We start from the raw sequence: 12,418 nt of genomic DNA on the forward strand, positions 1-12,418 counted from the left end.
AGCTACTGACTAAGATAAGTCCACTTAATTGTCATGTAGTCTCTTTGCTTTTTACTTTCTATGTTTCAATTCTATAAGCTTCAGTTTATTTGGATATATTTCGTGAAGTTTTATTGTAACCCATTTTATGGTGTCTTTGGAAGATTGGGAGGGAATGGTGTTCATAATTTTCAATCCCTCTCTTCGTCGTGGCAGTCTATTTGGCTTCTAGTTAGTGTTATCCCACAACAGGGTTCAACCATATCTGTAATTTTCATGGTAGAGGGAGGGAAGTTGTGTTGGGGCTTATTTGGGGGGGGGGGGGGGGGGGGGGGGGGGTAGGAGGGCATTTAGGAGCCCTGCCATCAATCCCGAGTTTCACGATGGCTCTTTAGTACCTAGAGTTTGGTTTTATAATTGTGTTTCCAACACCTATTGTCACCTAGATGTTCACATTGTTGGTCCATTTTCTTTGCAGAGCAATTACAATTACTTTGGGGAATTTAGGGTAAGATTGGTATATGGTGGAGGTAAATTGTTTGGAGGAAGTGGTGTGGGGAGATAATTGCACCTCCATCTATAGTGCAGGCCTAGCTAGTAGTTTTGTTGAGTCACCCCCTGGCCAAAACAGATACTTGGTGCTACAGATTCTTTGCGGTTCAAATCTCACTAGCCATCTTCAATACTTACTCCAGGTTGCAAATCAATTGTCTCAGGCCCAATGCCTCGTCGGAGAACACACATTAGGAGGGGGGAAAATTATTATCAGGAATGAGCCTTAAGGGGGCACTTCTACATGCATCATCAATTGGAGGACATCTCTGGGAAATACTAAGACCTTATGCCAAGCCCCATCCACAAATAAATTGCTTAAGCTAAGGGAGAAACATTCACACATAGAGCCCCTCTCTCAGATACAAAGGCCTTAGTAGAATGGGCTGGTTGGATCCATGAGACTAAGCATACTAGGGGTCATTTCATGATCAACACATGCAAACCATCGGCATGTATTGGTAGATGAAATGATTATTGAGATTCGCGTTAAAGAGAATACAGTAGCACCTTGGCATACCTCCTGTGATGGGAAAAACTCATGAAGGCACAAAAGAGCCTATTCAAATTTCATTATCAGATTTAGATCACTCATAATAGCCATCTTATGTTTATGTTTTGTGTGTTTCATGATACTAATATTTCGAGGCAGTTTATCCTATGACAAGTCTCTAGTTAATGCAATATATCCTATCCTATCATGGGATATATCTTCGCCGTGAGTGAGAGAGTCGCCTGCCTGCAGGCACTTAATGCCAGCCTTGCTCATTATGGCACATTAAAGAGGTTCGTGAAGGCCAGACAGGCTCTGTATGCCGCCCTACTGCCATGTGTTGTGCCGAGTGACCACCCCCATCGGGGACTATTAAGTCTTCGTCCAACAGATCTTAGAGAGCCTGGAGTTCACTTGGGTTGAGATCTTCCTTGCTCTTCGACTCCCTCCAAGCAATAATGAATTCTTTAAGTGGATTTAGTGATCCTTCATTGGAAAGCCAATCCGCCATGTAGAAATTTTGAATAATAAACACATATTCAATGGAGATTATCCTGATCATGTACTATTGCAGAATACATACACAATACATAAGCTCCTCTACGTTGATCATCAATTTACAGAAGTAGAAACAATAACATGCGCACATAGAAGCATCAATCACACATATCAACACAATATTTTCCCGGGGAAAGCATCTCGCTAAAAACCCCAACTATCTGTATATTATATTGATTGAGAACATGTAACAAACATAGTACAATACTCCTCACAAGTATCCAGCACTATCTCCACCTATTACACACAATACAACTCTGATCTGATCTCCAAATCTCCCTCGCTGCTTTGCCTGCCTCCACTGCACAATCCCTGCTGAGAATGAATGAGAATGGCTAATCCAAACTCCTATTTACCTTGTGAAAATCACCCACATTGTATATCACATGAGCACAAGTTATATTTCACTTGGTATTGGCCCACACTACGCAGAGATCATTGGCATAACTCAATCCCATGCATGTGCACAATCTCATGCACAACTGATAGCAATCTCAACCTCTAACACCTGTCTTCACTGAACTGTACATGCACTAAGTTAACTAATGTATTCTTCAGTTGCATTCTGAGTTAATAATTAGTGAATTAATTAATAACTAATTCACACAACTCATCACTTAGTCTATTGATTAGTTAGACTAAATACAACTAGTTCAACTAAGTCAAACTGAACACAACTCCATTAACTGCTCATCTAACTCCACAAAACTCAACCACATGAGTTCTAACTGATGTCGTGCATGCAATAGCTCAACTAACACACAAAGAAAACGTATTTCCTTCTTACAGCTACATGTGCCACATCTGTAGCTCAAACTGAAGTGCTCCAAGAGAATAAGATAAAGTTTATAGTCTAAATATTATTATGAGACAATAATATTTGACTTTTGTATTTTTGACTAGCAGTCTAAAAATAGACTCTAATCACTCCTACTGTGATCCAAAAATAGAAGTCCATCTATTTTTCCCAACATGACCAATCATCCATAAACAACAAACTGCAACTCATAGACCATGATCCATATATCTAAAAATAGACATAGTCTAAAAATAGACTTTGTGCCAAAACTTGCCTGCGGGACCACTTAGTGAAGGCGACTCCTTTCCACTAAGCTCCATCATCTTGTTGCATTCTCAACAAGCATTTCTTGTTGCACACTTTTCAACACTCCCTCTCAACAAGAAAGGCTTCCTCTCAAACCCGATCCTGAAACTCTGGAATGTTCTGCATGCAACACATCTGCCCGGTCCACTTTGTTCCAACAACACTTGGAACAAAAACACTCCCAACTGACCACTCTGTTGGGCTAGGAACATACTCTGATGCTGAAGCTCTACCTGCTGCTGACAAGTGCTCCCTCTTTGACATCTGCGCTACTGCAACATCTCCATGCATCTCGCACCATTGCACACCTCTCTGTGCCACCTAGCACTGTCCAAAACACTTGTGCCTCTTGCATTGCTGCAGCCTGCATGCTATGCGCTGTCTTGGGATTCCCTGCACCAAGGAAAATTTTAAGAACCCCCCCAAATTTATAAATATAATAAATGGGCGAATCTCCATGGTATATAGGAAAAATGGAAGGCGATTTTATCAATGATATAATATGTATATATAATTTTTTGGCGAATCTCTCACCAGGCGAATATTTTACTCAATTATAAAATCTTGTAAGATCTTGGCAAGTCTTTCACTAAATAATAAAACTTTGTAAAGTCCTAGTGAATCTTAGCATAGGCTACATGCTGGTTTAATTCCCCCATTTAAATAGGCTACATTCCAGGTGAATACCATGGGTCAATACCATGTGTCATTTTTATTTTTATTAATTCTAATATTAGGGTTAATAATGGTTTTTTGCATGGTATTAATAACAATCTAGTCCATGGTATTTGTCCCATAGTATTTTGGCCATAGGTTTCACCTAAATATAACCCATTTTTTGAGTGTTCGTAAATATAAGGTGACTTATGGAGTAAATATAAAAAAATGTTTTATTTGTTTACCATACCTCTCGTTTATTTATATTTTTATTAATTTACCATACCTCTTTTACAAATATGGTATTTGGCCCATAGGATTCACTTAAATAAAACCTCTTTCTTAAGCCTTCATAAATAGAACGAGGGTTATGAACTAAATATAAAAAGAGGTTTTATTTATTTACGATACGTCTAGTTTATTTATATTTTTATTTATTTACCATACCTTTTGAGTAAGTATAAAAAGACGTTTTATTTATTTACCATACCTCCAATTTACTTATATTTTTATTTGTTTACACCCTTACATGTATATAAGGTGACTTATGGAGTAAATATAAAAAATATTTTATCTATTTACCATACCTCTCATTTATTTATATTTTTATTAATTTACCATACCTCTTTTATAAATATGGTATTTGGCCCATAGGATTCACTTAAATAAAACCTATTCTTGAAAATGGGCGAATAGAAGGTTGTAAGTCCTAATTTCAAGGGCTAAATTTACCTTTTTTACCCTCTCCCTTAAAATAAGGTGGGCTATTTGAGGTGATTTGTAAAAATGTAATATGATACAAAATATTCGCCCACTAAAAATTTAAAACCCCTTAATTTCGCCAAAGGGCGAACATTCGCCCCTAAAATTATCCTTGCCCTGCACTGTCGCTCTCTCTGCCGCTCCATCCGCATCTGTCTCTATCCAATCAGTCAGTTCCTGCTACTACACATTGGGACTCTCGTAGCAAGGTCTCATCCAAGAGGTTGGGTACCTCAAGGATCCTGCCCCTCCTCCTTGGAACGATCAATCTACATCACCCCACCTCCAACTTGGAGGTATCGCTGCATGTGATCCCTCAGCCCACCTGGCTCGAAGTTTCCCCCTACTGGAGGTCTCTACATGAGTAGATGTCTCTACTCGATCTCCTCTCAGCTTCCCTTGTTGTGGCTGCTCCACAACCTCCTGAAGCTGCACCAATCGTGGCTCCTCCACAATCGTCTGAGACTTCTTTTGGCTCTGCATGTTGAGAGGTAAAATACGCTCCCTCTCAACCACCAAGTCTCCATCAGTTGCCTCGCTGCTCAAGGCTTTGCATACATCTTGAACCTCAAGAGCATACAGGTTCTTGACCCATGAACCAATCTGCTTCACCTGTCTAGTGATGATTTGTCTAAGGAAAACCTTTCCCTTACTGAAGACTACATCATAGCCTCTGTCTTCCAGCATCACGATCGACACCAAGTTTCTCTTAAGTCCTAGTACATACTTGACATCGGTCAAGGTAAGGCGAGCTCCATGCTCCCTTTGAAAAATAACTGTGCCTACACCTGAGACACTATACTTCTCATCATTACCCATCCCTATGAGTATCTGGAGATCTTTCTCCTCCAAAGTACTGAACAAACTTTTGTCACTGGTCATGTGGAAAGAAGCTCCATTGTCAAGAAACCAACCACTTCCCATCATAGATGAAACCATGCATGCGAAGAGTGTGAAATCCAACTCAAATTGTGAAGCAAGTGCCTCACCTTCAGATCCTTCCCCGGATCCCTTCTTGGACTTCTTCTTTGGGCAATTAGTAGCATAATGACCCAACTCATGACAACGAAAGCATCTCACCTTCGACTTGTCAACCTTCTTCCCATCATTGGAAGAACTATATTCGGAAAGAGAAACCTTCCCCTTCCCCTTCTTCGCCTTACTCGCTAAGGCACAGTTCTCCTCATCATGCATAGATGAAGAACTGTCTCTGGTGCGCCCTCTAATCTCCTCTTGCACAAGATCCGACCAAATTCTTTCCCATCCTGGCAATTTCTCCCTTCCATTCACCGAGTCCTGGTAGCTATGGCAACTCTTAGGAAGGCCAAGGAGTGCTAGACTCACCATATCATCATCCTCAATAGTTACCCCCACACTTCCCAGCTCATCCTGGCATTGGGTGAACTTCGTGAGATACTGGGGCATACTGTCTCCATTCTCACACCTAATGTTTCTGAGTTTATCCTTGAGCGCCATTCCACCAGCTCAAAACTCAACAACTTCTGATCTAAAATTCGTGAGAACAAAGTATTTCTTGTACAGAGATCGACTGTATGGGCATTCACCAGATATCTCACCTTCCAAAAGAAGGATGAATCCAGAACTACCTGGCCCGATTATAGACTCTGCCTGAAGAAATAAAATGTAGACAATTTCTGAATAATAGATCTGATGATCAATCCCGCTTTGATATCCTGTAGAACTTTTTCTACAAATCAACCAACTCCAATACCATGTAGAAATTTTTCCTACAAATCATCTAGCTCTGATACCATGTGGAGTTGGATGAGCAGTTAATGGAGTTGTGTTTAGTTTGACTTAGTTGAACTAGTTATATTTAGTCTAACTGATCAATATACTAAGTGATGAGTTGTGTGAATTAGTTATTAATTAATTCACTAATTATTAACTCATAATGCAACTGAATAATACATCAGTTAACTCAGTGCATGTATAGTTCAGTGGAGACAGGTGTTAGAGGTTGAGATTGCTATCAGTTGTGCATGAGATTGTGCACATGCATGGGATTGAGTTATGCCAATGATCTCTGCGTAGTGTGGGCCAATACCAAGTGAAATATAGCTTGTGCTCACGTGATTTACAGTGTGGGTGATTTTCACAAGGTAAATAGGAGTTTGGATCGGCCATTCTCATTCATTCTCAGCAGGGATTGTGCAGTGGAGGCAGGCAAAGTAGCGGGGGAGATTTGGAGATCAGATCAGAGCTGTATTGTGTGTAATAGGTGGAGATAGTGCTGGATACTTGTGAGGAGTATTGTACTATGTTTGTTACATGTTCTGAAATTTTGAATAATTTAACACATATTCAATGGAGATTATCATGATCATGTACTATTGCGGAATACATACACAATACATAAGCTTCTCTACGTTGATCATCAATTTAGTAGCATCAATAACAATAAAACATCAAGAGCATGCACACATTAACACAGTATGTAACCCGGGGAAAGCTTACAGCTGAAAACCCCACACTATCTGTATATTAATGATTGAGAACATGTAACATTACAATAGTCAATACTTCTCACAAGTATCCAGCACTATCTCCACATGTTACACACAATATTGCTCAGATCTGATCTCCAAATCTATTCCACTGCTTGCCTGCTTCCACTGCTCAATACCTGCTCAAGAATGAATGAGAATGGATTAACCAAACTCATATTTACCTCCAAAGAATCACTCACACTGGGAAAGACGTGAGCAGAGGCTATAATACTGGGAAATTACTAGGCAATACTCATTGGAATACTCAATCCCTTGATTGTGCACAATCTCATGCACAACTGATAGCCATCTCAACCTCTAACACCTGTCTCCACTGAACTGTACATGCACTGAGTTAACTGATGTATTCTTCAGTTGCATTATGAGTTAATAATTAGTGAATTAATTAATAACTAATTCACACAACTCATCACTTAGTCTATTGATCAGTTAGACTAAATACAACTAGTTCAACTAAGTCAAACTGAACACAACTCCACTAATTGCTCATCCAACTCCACAAAACTCAACCACATGAGTTCTAACTGATGTCCTGCATGCAATAGCTCAACTAACAGACAAAGAAAACCCATTTCCTTCTGATAGCTGCATGTGCCACATCTGTAGCTCAAACTGAAGTGCTCCAAGAGAATAAGATAAAGTTTATAGTCTAAATATTATTATGAGACAATAATATTTGAATTTTGTATTTTTGACTAGCAGTGTAAAAATAGACTCTAATCACTCCTACTGTGATCCAAAAATAGAAGTCCATCTATTTTTCCCAACATGACCAATAATCCATAAACAACAAACTGCAACTCATAGACCATGATCCATATGTCTAAAAATAGACATATTCTAAAAATAGACTTTGCGCCAAAACTTGCCTACGAGACCACTTAGTGAAGGCGACTCCTTTCCACTAAGCTCCATCATCTTGTTGCATTCTCAACAAGCATTTCTTGTTGCACACTTTTCAACACGCCACTTTATTCCCTGTTCATAGAACATGTCCTGTAGAAGCATATTTGAAGTTATCCAGAAGATGTTGAATGCATTCGAGTTGGGCTTCCAGGCGCCAACTCCTGGCTAGCTTCTGCGTAACCGATCCATTGATGATCTTATGACTCATTTGAATGATTAGAATGGAATCTCCCACAATGTGGATCCGGTGCTACTGCTGTTGTTGGCATTAAATGAGTCATTTTTCCAAGGATGTCAGTTCAACAACATTGTTGGTGGTGTGATCGCATGTTATAGCGGCTACAACCACCCTCCAAAATTTTTGCTCGCATGAAAATTTTAGAGCCTATCTTGGATCCTGCAATCAATCATCCTTGGTCACTTGTTGGTAAGCTGATGATTTCAATCAAGCCTCCTTGATCTTAAGAGTTGTCCTTGTTCTCATCTTTATGCAGCATGTGTCATCTATGGGCATAGGGGTTGTTGTTTGTCATCTAAAGGCAATGTTGTTTTTCTTCAAGGGAATTGTGTGCGTATGAGTGGGTGTCATCACATTGACATGTTTCACACTCACTACATGCACTCTTGTCATGGAGGTTGTTACATCAAGCAGAGTATGTTTATACATTCTGGATGGTCTACATTGTATCACTAAGTGTTGGTGTGTGATCACAGTCAAGTCTTACCAATGTTTACACATGTTTCATTAATCTCACACTTAGCCAATTTCCCAAGCAACTTAGCCTCATCCAACCTCCCAAAACTGTGCACTTTTCTTTTGCAACCATCAAGATTTTTCCCTTGTCTATGAAACCCCATAATGCGCAAAGACCACAACCAACAATACTCTCCAAAAATGCGTAGAGAATTCAGGCAGCCATCACTGCTCTCCAGAAATGTGCAGAGAAATTAGGCAGCCAACACTGCTCTCCAGAAATGCGTAGAGCAGTCAAGAAGCCAACATTGCTTCCTAGAAATGCGTAGAGTAGTCCAACTTCCCTCCATTCAGAAACTACACAAAGGTGTCCTCCTAGGACCCCCATCTCGTAGCAGTGTCTTGTGCCTCAAAACTACTCAGTGTTGTCCAAGTTGTCCTGTCGGTCTTGCATGCAGATACTGCATCGATGGGCCTCCTCGGGCCTCATCCTGACAACAATCACTTCTCGCTGAAACTGCGTTGATCCATCGCCTAGTGATAATAGGAAAATGTGACATGCTGATATCACTCCAAAGGAGTTGAGGAGAGGGACCAAGAGTCTGAGTAATGGAGAAGATCAGGACCACCTACAAACTCTGTCGGATGCATGATCATCTCAAGGGTAAGTATGGTAATTAAAGAACACCTTTCGCAGTGCACCTCTTAGTGAGTCTGCAGGACTGCTTGTCATTGTCATATCATCTTGTCCTCAGTAACATGCATGTGCACAAACTCAAAAAGTCATTTCATGTTCTTCCTCTACATGTCTTGCTTCATTTTCGCTTGTTTGACCATCATCTTCGACATGTTGATTGTTATGTCATGCTTGTGACCTTGTTCGGGTGATGTTGAATATTTGTGCTTGAGTCGTGTTCCCTATGTAAACATATGTCACACTCACACATGATGTTGTAAGCATTGTCGTGCAAGTGTCGTCACAATTGTCCTAAGGTCTATCCAAAGCATCGCACTTGTCACTTTCACCATTAGGTAGTCTCGTAGTTAGTCACAATGAGAATATGTTGTCTTGTGGTTTAGGGTGTCTTGTCATCGAGTCATGTTGAGTGTGTGTTCACAAGGTAATGTATACACGAGTTCACTCGCTCACACACTTGGCCATTTTACCAAATATCTGTCGACCAAACCATTCTCCATCAACTGGACCTCCACTAAGATGCATTGCACAATCTCAGCCCTCAGTGACTAAGTACTGTTGCCTAGAATTGTGCAGAGCTTGAGGCTGCCTCCCAGGCAGTCTGCACTGCGAAATCCTGGAATCGATGTGATTTAATCTCACCCAGAGTAGCGTAGAAGTTTTCCAAGAAGCCATCTCAATCTATGTTTCCCGCAAGTGAATCTATCAAGCCTCCCGCTGGTCAACCATTGAGTTTGACTGGGCAGTGACCTTGGGCTTCACTCCAAAAAATTACGCAGAAGTTGTCAGCATGCCCACCTCCACTGAATGAAGAAATTGTGCAGACATGAGGGACAAGCACCCATTGCCTGTCACTGCATTGTCCCTAAAAGTTACGCAATTCTGTCAGCTAGTTCCCCTGTCAGCCGACCTGTTGCTCCTCCTGAAAACTGCATAGTTTTCTTGGACTTTCAACCAACTGCCTGGCACCCCGCTTAGCCCAAAAACTGCACAGACATGTTCTACATGACTACCTCCCAATTTTGTGCAGTTTTGGACAGCAAGCTCATGCAGCCCATTCCCAACGTCCATTGAGAATCTACTTAGTTTTCATTGTTAGTGCTCCCTGCTGCCCGCATTGCCTTCCTTGGAAAAATTGTGCAATTCTACCTCCCAGCTAAGCCCGATCCCACAGAATTTCAATGTTGTCAAGGACTGCTCAACCTAGCCTCTCAGGGACCTTTGCGCAGTTTTTCTTGACAGTGCCCCAGAGCCCTGCATGTCGGCCCAAAATTTGCTTTTTGCAGTTTCAGAGCCTTTTCCTCTCTCCCAGTCACTTGCACCCTAAAACAAAAGATGATGCATCATGGTAGAATAAGGGATTTCTAGATTTGATGTCATTTCATCATGAGTGACTGCAAAAATAGGTAAATGGATGAGACATGGTGCAACAACGAACGAGATGAACAAGGAGTGTGTTATGAAACCAACTCACAAAAAGATAGAAAAGATAGATGAACGCCTTAGAATTCAACCTCTTCGAGGGGGCAACCTCCTTTACATTACACAAATGAACAATTCTTCCATGATTCAAATGACAAAACCTCCTTTCTATATATAGGAGTCTAAGGAGTCACAATATAACCCAGCTGACCTAACAATAATAATATAAAGCCACAAAAATAACAATAGAGAGATTCTATGGGGCATAGTAATAACAATATGGGGACAATAGGGGCACAACAATATTAATAAGAGGTACAACTACAATAGTAATGGGGTAATCACTAGTATTATAGGGACCCAACATGCCCCTCTCCTTCAAAAAATTGTTGTCGTCAATGCTTCAGTAGTTGTGGATGCTTCTGTATAAAATTCTCATCCTCCCATGTGGAATCTTCAGCGGATAAGTTATTCCACTTGATAAGATACTATGAAATTGATGGATTTCGTAGCTATCGAATTCTTGTTTCTGTAACTGCTTCCGGTTCCAATATAATTTTTCCTTCCTCGTCAAGTTCTGGCAATATTGTTTGAACTGGGAGCTTGTTGCCTATAACCTTCTTTAAACATGAAACATGGAAAACTGGGTGCAATCAAGAAGCTGTAAGAAGCTCCAATTTGTATGCCATAGTACCAATCTTTTGCAACACCTTGTACGGATCATAATACTTTGGTGATAATTTATTATCCTTCTTAGCTTTCTTGAGGGACATTTGCTTATATGGTTGTAGCCGTAGGAATACCCAATCACCTACATCAAAACTTCTTTTGCTGCGATGTTTATCTGCCTGTTGTTTCATTCATTCTATGCCAACACGAGGTTATCCTTTAAGAGTTGGAGGACTTGTTGTTGATGTTCGATGTCATGTTCCACTGCTTGAACCTTAGAATTTTCTCTTAAATATGATGTGATGGATGGTGGCTGATACCCATAAAGTTCCATAAATGGGGTCATTTTTATTGCTGTATGGAAGAAAATTTTATACCACCATTCAGCCAGAGGCAACCATTTGACCCATTGTGTCTATTTATCAGATACAAAGCAACGAAGATATCCTTCCAAACATTTGTTTACTATCTCAATTTTCCCATTATATTGAGGATGATAAGATGAGATATGAGCTAACTGAGTACCAAGACAAGAAAATAATTCTATCCAAAAATTTCCAGTGAAAATGGGATCTCTGTCACTTACAATAATCTTTGGGTTTCCATGTAGCTTTTGAATTGTTTCCATAAATGCAATAGAAACTATACTGACTTTAAATGGATGTGATAATGCACAAAAGTGTGCATACTTGGTAAGTCTGTCAACTACCACCATGATGACACTCTTTCCCTCAGACTTGGGTAAACCTGTGATAAAATCCATTGAAACCTCCTCGCAACATTGGCTTGGAATGGATAAAGGTTGCAATAGACCCAGTGTCTTAATTGTTTCAACTTTATTTTGTTGGTAAACCAAACATTCCGCCACAAATTTTTGAATATCTAATTTAAGGCCATCCCAAAAAAATTCCTTCTTAACCCTGTGGTAAGTTTTTAAAAATCCTAAGTGCCCTCCTAAGGGAGAAGTGTGCAATTCCATACAAATATTCTGTTTTAGCTAGGAATTCTTACAAAGGTATAAGCGATCTTTGTACCATAACGAATCATTTTCCAGCTAAATGTTTCAAACATACTGGAATCTTATTGTAACTTTCGAATAAGTGCCCACAATTCTTCTTCATTCTTCCATTCCTCCCTTGCTTTGTTTATCCAATCTGATTGGATAATAGAAATGGCGCACAACAATGCTTCCACAACCTCATCCTTTCTTGAGACTGCATCTTCCACCACATTTTGCTTCCCTTTTTTGTAGATGATTTCAAAGTCATAACCCAACATCTTTGTGAACCACTTTTGTTGCTCTTTAGAGGATAATCTTTGTTCTAAAAAGTATTTAAGGCTATCATGATCCGTTTTTACCTTGAAGTGTCTTCCCATTAGGTAGGGTCGCCAT

The sequence above is a fragment of the Pinus tabuliformis genome, chromosome 2_1, assembly GCF_031772625.1.
Source record: "Pinus tabuliformis cultivar Carrire ecotype Pingquan chromosome 2_1, CPIR1, whole genome shotgun sequence".
Taxonomy (NCBI): Eukaryota; Viridiplantae; Streptophyta; class Pinopsida; order Pinales; family Pinaceae; genus Pinus; species Pinus tabuliformis.